The sequence below is a fragment of the Pteropus medius genome, unplaced genomic scaffold, assembly GCF_902729225.1.
Source record: "Pteropus medius unplaced genomic scaffold, Ma_sr-lr_union100, whole genome shotgun sequence".
NCBI lineage: Eukaryota > Metazoa > Chordata > Mammalia > Chiroptera > Pteropodidae > Pteropus > Pteropus medius.
In genome coordinates, this window is record NW_024340849.1 from 50,226,787 (window position 1) to 50,235,944 (window position 9,158).

General features: G+C 40.0%; 1 pseudogene; it reads right to left on the reverse strand.

The window, feature by feature from the left end:
- Window positions 1–8,820: 8,820 nt before the first annotated feature.
- LOC120590891 (uncharacterized) lies at window positions 8,821–8,939 on the reverse strand (annotated as a pseudogene).
- Window positions 8,940–9,158: the final 219 nt, after the last annotated feature.

Genomic DNA, 9,158 nt, shown 5'->3' on the forward strand with positions numbered 1-9,158 from the left:
CCAGGAGCCTGGCTAATATAGTCAAGTAGCATGAGGGTCCATAGACCGTAAATAATGTTGAAGCAATCTATTAAAGCTTCTTAAACTCAACTTATTCAAATCTGAATTCAAGACCTTATCTTTAAAACCTGCTGCTTTTCCTGCATTCTCTATCACAGTTAACAGCATCATTCATTCACCCAAGCCATAAACCTGGAAGTTATCTTCAATATCTCCCTATCTTTTATCTTCTGTGTCTAATGGGTCACTAGGTTCAGTTGATTCTTGCCTTCTAAGAAATCTCTCAAATCTATGCTCTACTTTCTATCTCCCCCTGCTGCTGCCTTATTTCAAATTTCATCATTTTCCTGTCTATCTCTTGTCCTATCCAATTGTATGACATTCCATTTGGGTATCTTGAGTACCAGCATAGTGCCTGGAATATAGTCGATGCAAAATAAACATGGTTGAAAGAATGACTGAATGAATTTTTGTTGGATATTTAGATTGTTTTGAATTTTCTATTATATAAAAATGCTATAGTAGCTTTCTTGGATATAACTCCTTCCTCCTTTTTAAAAATTGTTTTATTTGTGTTATATACTCAGAAGTAAAATTATTGGGCAAAACTTATCACTGTTACCTCAATTTAGATTTTCCCAAAAGCAAGCCCTGAGATGGAGATTTGAGTGCAAGTGTATTATGTGGGAGGTGATGCCAGTAAACACTGGTAAGGGAGTATGAAAGGGAGACAGGAAAAGAAAGGAAACCAGTAAAGGTTTGTTAACAAACCAGTTAACACTGGAGGCAACTGGACCTCAGTACCTCTGGGAACTCCAAGAGGATGTAAAGAACACACTGCTGAGTTATGCAAACTGAAGGGCAAGGAAACTGAAGTATTATTCACCAACTCCCCAATTGTCATGTTTGAAGAATGGCACTAGAAGTTATTTGCCATCTGGTACTTCCAGCTTGCCTTGTGTGTAAGCTGAGTTGTGTTCCTGTCACAGACCGACTGTTTCTGTCTTCCCACTGACTTATATGTTGAAATCTTAACCTCCAATGTGATGGTATTGGGAGTGGGTCTTTGGGGGGATGATTAGGTCATGGTAGTGGAGCACTCATGAATGAGGTTAGAGTCCTTATAAAAGAGGCCCCAGAGAGCTCTCCTGCCCCTATGAGGACATAGCCTGAAGATAGAAGACAGCATGCTCTTACCAGACACTAAATCTGTTGATGTCTTGATTTTGTACTTTCCTGTTTCCAGAACTGTGGGAAGCAAATGTTGTTTAAGCCATGGTCTATAGTATTTTCGTTATAGCAGGTCAATAGACTAAGACAGTTCCCATGGCAAGACTATTCCTTAAACAGAAGATAGCCTCTGAAAGTAGAGGTGAATGTTGCGGGGATATGGGCAAGGCACTTAGAGCATCTACTAAAGATATTTTTATAGCTTTTGAAATGCACTGCTAAATTGCTTTATGAAAGAATAGAACCAATATATACTATAAGTAGAAATATAAAACTATATGAGTTTACCCACCTCTCTACTGATATTAGTAATTATAATTATTCCTAACAAACTTGGATCTATGAATACATTGTTTTTCTTTTGCTTTCTTTTTATATACAATTGCTCCCCACTTCCTACTATTTTATGCTCGAGTATAAATTGAGCTGCTTCTAATATGAGTTATAACTAAGTTAATATAAAAACACAAAAGAATTGATGTTGTTGTAAAAACACATTTTCTCCTAGGTGAAAGAGAGACTCTAGATAGTTTTAACTAATGTTTCTTTTACTAGAAAAATTTATATGAAGTATGTTCTTGCTATGGAAGACACATTCAAATTCCTGTCTTAGTCAGTTGCACTCAGCATCACAGCAACGTGAATTCTATCTCTGAGTACCTTTCACTTCCTGCTCTGGGATTTCTCTGATGTAACATGCCACACCCTAAGAAATCTGCTATTCATGTAGACATGCATAACTCAGAAGTGCGAGGAAGTTAGCACCAGTGGAGCCACTCTTAATCAATGATAACTTTTCTTTTATTCCTCAGCAACACAATTCTGAGATACATTTCTTAAGGTTTCTTATAAGGTCCTAGTGGGAATGGCTGATGGCCAATGTGATAAGGCATTCCTATTAGCTTTTTCCCCTTTCCTGTTCCACTACCCATCCTACTCAATTGCTCTCTAGAAGCACTTTCCCAGATAGAGTACCTGTACATGAACCTTTATCTCAGACTCTGCTTTCAAAGAATTTAAGCAAAGATATTTAGTTTCAAAAGTGGCTGTAGAAAGCTGACTCTCTTGATGGTATTTTAGAGCTATGGCACACAGCAATAAGGAATCCTTTACTGGAAGCAAGTGGCATACAGTAACATCACTGTTGCCAAGGATCTCACCTGTGGAGGCTTGGGATTCAGTGTAGGTGAAAGGTGAAATGTTGCGCTATCTCATAGTCTAGTACCCAAATGGTATTGGAGCATGGGTAATTATAAAGATTTTGGAGGTGACTGGCCTTTGTTAAATGCTTTGGAAGTCTTGAACAAAGTAAAAAGACAGGTTTTGGTCACCATCTATAAACTTGAGGCAGGTTGTGGAAGCAAGGGAGCTCCTATGCCAGTGTTCAAGGAGACACCTTCTTAGTTACAGAGTATGCTGAATGAAAATCAGGCACAAAACCTCATTAGAAAGAAAAACAGAGATGCAAAGGAGAATAAATGCACAGCCATAAAAGATCTTGTCATCAAAATCAGAGACATGAAAGATATTTAGGTAGACTAGCCTGAGAATTTTACAAAAATTTCAGATTCTTTTGGACCCTCCAGGGAACAGAAGCACACCCCTCATTCTTGCTACTCTCACTGAAGATCTCACCTGAAGAGGTATCCCCAAATGCTTTACTTCTCAAGATTTACCCTGGCCACCACTCATTACCTCTTGACTCATAATCAGGGTCCACTCTAAGCACAGCTTGAGTCAGGGAAAACGGTCCAGGAAGAAAGCTTATACAATCAAAAGAATTATAAGGTCTGGATAATAGGGACCAATAGGAAGGAAAAGAAAATGGGCAGTTATAAATCTTAAGGTGTTGGATGGAGGATGAAGCAAATTAAGGATGGGTAGAGGAGATTTTATTGATATAGGAACACATTCTGATGATTTGGGAGTCCTGGGAGGGCACCTGAATCCACTTATAATTCACTGCTGGGATAGTTTTTTGAAGCTTGGATAGGATGATGATCTACAGTGAATTTTCTTGGCAGAATACTAGAAAAATTCAGGGAGGTTTGATGTTAGAATGGATCCACTATGTGGGAACAGAGGACCAACCACTTGGCTAGGCTACCTGGAAGAATTTAGAGGAGATGCTCTTTAGAAAGTACAAGAGGTGCACTGGTGAGGGAGGTCGAAGATCTTTGAAATACTTAGTAGGACATTACCTTTTTATACCAGAGCTGACAGGTGAGAGATGCTGCCAATGGTCTGCCTAGTATCAATGGGGATGATCGGATTCTGAAATAGTAGAGGGGAGGCTGCTGCAAAAGGAGGATGAAATTACTGTAATGGGCAGGAAGGCCAGAATGGCAATTAGAGTGCCTTGACCTGCAAAGATCTGTAGTGGTGACTAATAGATCATGGTGCTCTGCTCTAGAGGGTGAGATAGATGACAGCTAAGTAGAGCGTGAATTGACTTAGATATTTTTAAAAAATCAAATGTTGGAAAGCTGAAGTTTGAAATTAACCACAGCAATGGAAAATCACAAGCTCTCATTCAATTTCCAAAGCTAAATCAATTCACAGACCTAAAAGCACATTGATTGAAGGAAAGTCTGCCAGTTCCCCTTGATGAAGGATTCTGCAACATCGTTAAGAGTATAAATGATAAATATTACCCCAGTCCTTCCCCAAAGGAACTGACAGACATTTATCAGAATAATGGTGCCTAAGGAAATGGGTAGAGAATCTGAGTTGACCCAGATACTGCAGGATGTGGAATACCATTATGTTCCTCCTGTTAGAGTTAGGGCTTATGAAGGGCAGATGATAAATGGAATTCCAATCTAAGTATACTGTACAATGGGTCCACTGGGTCTGTGGACCTGCCCTGTGGTTATTTTCCTAGTTCCCACATGTATAATTGGAATAGATACTTAGTAGTTTGCAAAATGCTTACAATGATTTCCTGACATGCAGAATAAGAGACATAGAAAGAAGCCACTGACACTATCTCCAACACAGACAAAATAAAAAATTAGAAGCAACCCTAGCAGGAATTGCAGAGATTAGCACTGCCATAAGAGATTTCAAGGATGAAGGATGGTGGTCCCATCAATTTACCTGACTGGGCCTCACAGAAATCAGATGGATTATGGCAGATGAGGGTGGACTACTATAAACTTAACTAAATAGAAGCCCAATCATTGGTGTTATGTCTAATATGGTATGGACCGAACAATCAGTTTCCAGAATTTATGTGGATATTGAGCTGTTAATATTATTATTCTCAATATCTATTAATAAAGAAGATCAAAAGTATGTAGTTAGCTTTTACTTGAAATAACAGCAATACACAGTCACTGTTTTGCCCCAGGACTTTTACTTTTGGTTGAAATATAATCCTCTGGGATCTTAATAATCTTGGCAACTGCAGAATATCACATTGGCTGCCTATTTGAGCTCTTTATTCCAAGCAAATACTAATTACTTTTTATCCTCTTTATTGACGGCCTCCTTGATTGAAAAATGGTCTTACTCTGAAGTGTGGGAATCATTTGAATATATTTTGGGGGGACAGTTGAAATTAAGACTTCAGTTTTATTTCCAGTTAAGATAACAAAGTAGGTAAACTATAGGCTCACCATTTCTAATGACCGCATCAAAATTATAACTAAACTACAGAACAAACATCACTGAAAATCATCTAAAGTTTAGTTAAACAGAAGTTATACAACTAGGGATGTATAGAAGCCACATCAAGACTGGTAGGAAGAACAGAGATGCAGAACAAGCTGGTCCTACACCCACATGAGGAGGTCGAGAATCCAAAGGAATATCCTGGCTGTGGAGGCCCCCTGGAGGGGTCCTGGCCCCACACCAGGCTCCCCAGCCCAAGGTTTCAGTGCTGGGAAGAGAAGTACCCAAAACTTCTGGCTGTAAAAACCAGGGGAGATTGTGGCCAAATGAGTTGGAGGGCCGCCGGAATTACAGACATTCCACTTAAGGGGCCCATGCTTGTTTGGACTTACTTGCTGACAAACTCATTTGCTCCAAGCTCCAGCACTGGGGGAACAGCTGGAAAGGCTCCAGGGACATATGGGGAGGAACCAAACTGTCTGGCTTCAGTTAAAGGCTGGAGGGGCAGCTTTCTCCCAGAAAGGAGTGCTGGAAGAGGGCATTGTTCCTTTGTTGAGCTCTTCCCCACCCGACCTGCAGATGCAGGCGGCACTACTCAATATCAGAGTCTCATCCACCTGGCTAATACTGGTTGTCCTGCCCTGGTGATTCCCTGAGACCCTGCCCCACCCAACTTGTGGGCCTACCCAAGCTGCTCCCAGTGGCTTTTCCATACAAATGTCCTGTCTTGCCTCATGCTGCAGACTTTCCTAAAATACCTCAAAGTTTCACAAAGCTCAAAGAAGCAGCATCTATCTAGACTCTGCATGCCCCATACGTCTTGCTGAGCAGCCTCAAGCCCAGCACTAGTGGCAGCCAACCTCAGTTTGCCGCTTGGGCTCTCAAGGCACAACCAAGCACATAGAGGGGGACAGCTATCTGTGGATTGCTTTGTGGTTCATGCCATGTGTCCTCTGGCAGGGGACAGGCTGAGGCTGAACTTGGCCTGTGGTGGGGCCCCTTCTAGCAGATCTCGGTCTGCATGCTCAGTGTCCAGCTTTAGTCTGAGCTGGAGCACCACCCAGGGTTATATCTGAGAATAATGCACCCAAAGGGCAGACTGGGCAGGCACCAGAGCCCTGCTAAAGTGAATCCTGTTCCATAGGGTTAGCCTCTGCACAATAGCTCCTCTTCTGTAGTCACTGGCCATTTGACCCAATCAGCCTGAGGGTCAAACCCTCCCACTGATGTGCAAACAGCTACCAATGCTCAACTACAACAGGAGAGTACACATAACCCACACGAGACACACTTGGAGCACCTGGCTCAGGTGACCAGGGAGACTGTGCCACTGGGCCCCATAAAACACTTACTGCATAAGGCTACATTACTAAGACAGGGAGACATAGCTTCAAAAGGACATGTGAATCCCTTTCATTGCAGCATTATTTACAATAGCCAAGGTAAGGAGGCAACCTGGGTTATTATCAATGGATGAATGGATAAAAAGAAGATGTACATATATACAATGGAATATGACTCAGCCATTAAAAAAGAATGAAATCTGGCCATCTGCAACAACATGGATTGGCCTAGAGAGTATTGTGCTGAGTGGAGTAAGTCAGACAAGGACAAATGCCATATGATTTCACTTGCATGTGAAATCTAAAGAAAAGAATAAATAAAACAGAAATGAACACATAGATTAAGAGAACATTTTGACGGTTGTCAGATGGGAGGGAGGGTTGCCAGATGGGGGTATGTATGAATGGGTGGAGGGGACTAAGAGGTACAAATAGTAGTTACAAAATAGTCATGGGGATGTAAAGTATAGCATAAAGAATATAATCAGTAATATTCTAATAACTATATATGGTGTCAGTGGGTACTAGGTTTATTGAAGTGATCACTTTATAAGTTATATAAATGTGTAATCACTGTGTTGTACACCTGAAACTAATATAATGTTGCAAGCCAACTGCTATAAAAAAGTTTAAAAATTATTATTAAAAAAAATTTCAGTTTAATTTTTTAAATTGGTAATATTTTATTTTAAAACTTTAGATTAAATAAAAGATTACACAACATTAACATTTGTTCATTTTAGGTAGTAATTACATGGTAATTTGTCTTATTATCATTTTTTCTTTTTCGTTATTTGTTATTTTTTTTTACTATAGTAAAATATACATAACACAAAATTTATCATTTTAATGGTGTACAATTCAATGGAGTAAAGTACATTCACAATGTTTTGCAGCAATCATCATTATTTCTAGACTTTTTTTATCACCCTGAATGAAAGCCCTGTACCTTAAATTATTTTTAAAAATAAACAAATTATGATAGTAAATAATTTTTAAAAATTAAAGCCAGAACAGAGTTTTTCTTTAAGAATGTTGTTCACAGAGCAACAATCACAATTATGTAATGCTCAGTAGAGAAGGGCAGAGGGCAATGACTCCACAGTGAGGCACCTACAACACCTTTACCATCTGACTCACATTGGCTGTCTGAAAGCTAAGCCCCTAAATGAATTCCCTCTTCTCCCCATTACCTGACTACTCCACTCATCTTTCAGGTCTTGGTTTGTTTCCTCCGGAAATTCTTTCCTACTCCTTAAAACCAAGCTATATACTTTCTCCTTTGATTTTAATAGTATAAGTTCTACCTTGTAGCATCTATCACTATAATTTCCTGCCTGTTCCTCTCACCTCCTAGATTCTCAGCTCCTTGAGAACAGGAGCTGTGTAGAGTCCATCTTAACAGCTCCCACCCAGCATAGTTGCCAAGCCCTATGTACATGCTCCAAACATTTTTGCTGAATTGCATAGATTGTTGGTTCAGGCAGAGTGCCGCTGTGGGAATCTATGCTGGCAGAGGGAAGAATGAGTATCGAATGTCTGGAGATGCCAGTAGGAAATATTCAAGATAACCATCTACTGGAAATCATACTACTAATTCCCATGAATAGAAAGTAAACTCACTTAATTTTAATAAAAAAAAATACAATAGCTGAATTTCAGGCTTTAGTTTCATTTTAACAGTTCCATTTAAATGTCCCATTACAGTTTGTTTAATCGATCCCCTATTGTTGGACATTCATTGTTTCCAACTTTTTACTATTATAAATAACAGTAAAATAAAGAGCATTTTTATGCGTGTTGCCAGATTTCCTTCTAGAGAAGCTGTACTAATTCACTTCCCGTCAGCAGTGTGCTCTGTGTGACTGAAGCACATAAGCCTGGAAATACGAATTTACCATGAAAAACTAGGACTGCTTCTAGGATGTGCAGTGTCCTAGACAAATGTACACAACTTGTTTTAAAACAAATATGCACACAATTTGTTTAAGAATATGTTACAAAATTCATAGGCCTGTGTGATGGATATGGATTTATTTAGAATAATGAATAGAGACGATATACTTCCATTTTTATTTATCACTCAGTCAGTGCTTGTAAAGATTCTTTGTGGTGCCCAGGCATCAACTCTTCCTGTTCTTTATTATCAAGACACTATTTTGGCTAATGTCATAGCCCCCATTTTGAGAAAAAGTAGCTCATATAGGCATTACTCACAATTCCATGGCTCTGGCACCTGTTTGTGCGGACACAATGGAGAACTTGCCTCTGCATTACCCTGGGACCATTTCTGTGATGTTGCTGGATCATTACTCAGAGGTCTGCTCTTCCTGCTGCTGTGAACACTGGCTTCCAAGGACTCTCTCCAAGTTGTTTCTGTGCTTCTCTGATGTGGCCACCAGGACAACCCAGAGATTGCAGGAAGATGCCAAATGAAGATTCATTTTACGGTCATGGTAAAGGTGCTCCTTGGAATTGTACAGCATAAAAGTGGAGCAACAACCTCCAAACATGACTTTCCTTGACCTCCTTTAGACTATAATCACCGCACTCTCAGAATGTGATCTCTTTCTTTCCTTTTTTTTTAATTTTTAAATTTTATTTATTCGTTTGTTTGTTTGTTTGTTTTATATGCTTACAGCACCTGGTATTCCTAGATGGTCTCTCATCCAAGTACTAACCAGGCTTAACTCTCCTTAGCTTCCGAGATCAGATGAGATCAGGCACGTTCAGGGTGGCATGACCATAGACAGAATGTGATCTTTTTCAATGTTGACCCCACTCTGCCTGCCATACCCTACCACCAGCTGGGGGTGGGGGCGGGCAGAGAGATAAGCTCATCCCGAAGGACTTAAGATTGACCAGGCGAAGCAAGACATTATCACATTCATTGGCGGCAAGACAGGACATTAGTTGGGGGTTGGATAGCAAAGGTCATGTAGACCTTCAGAGGAGATGACATGTGGCATG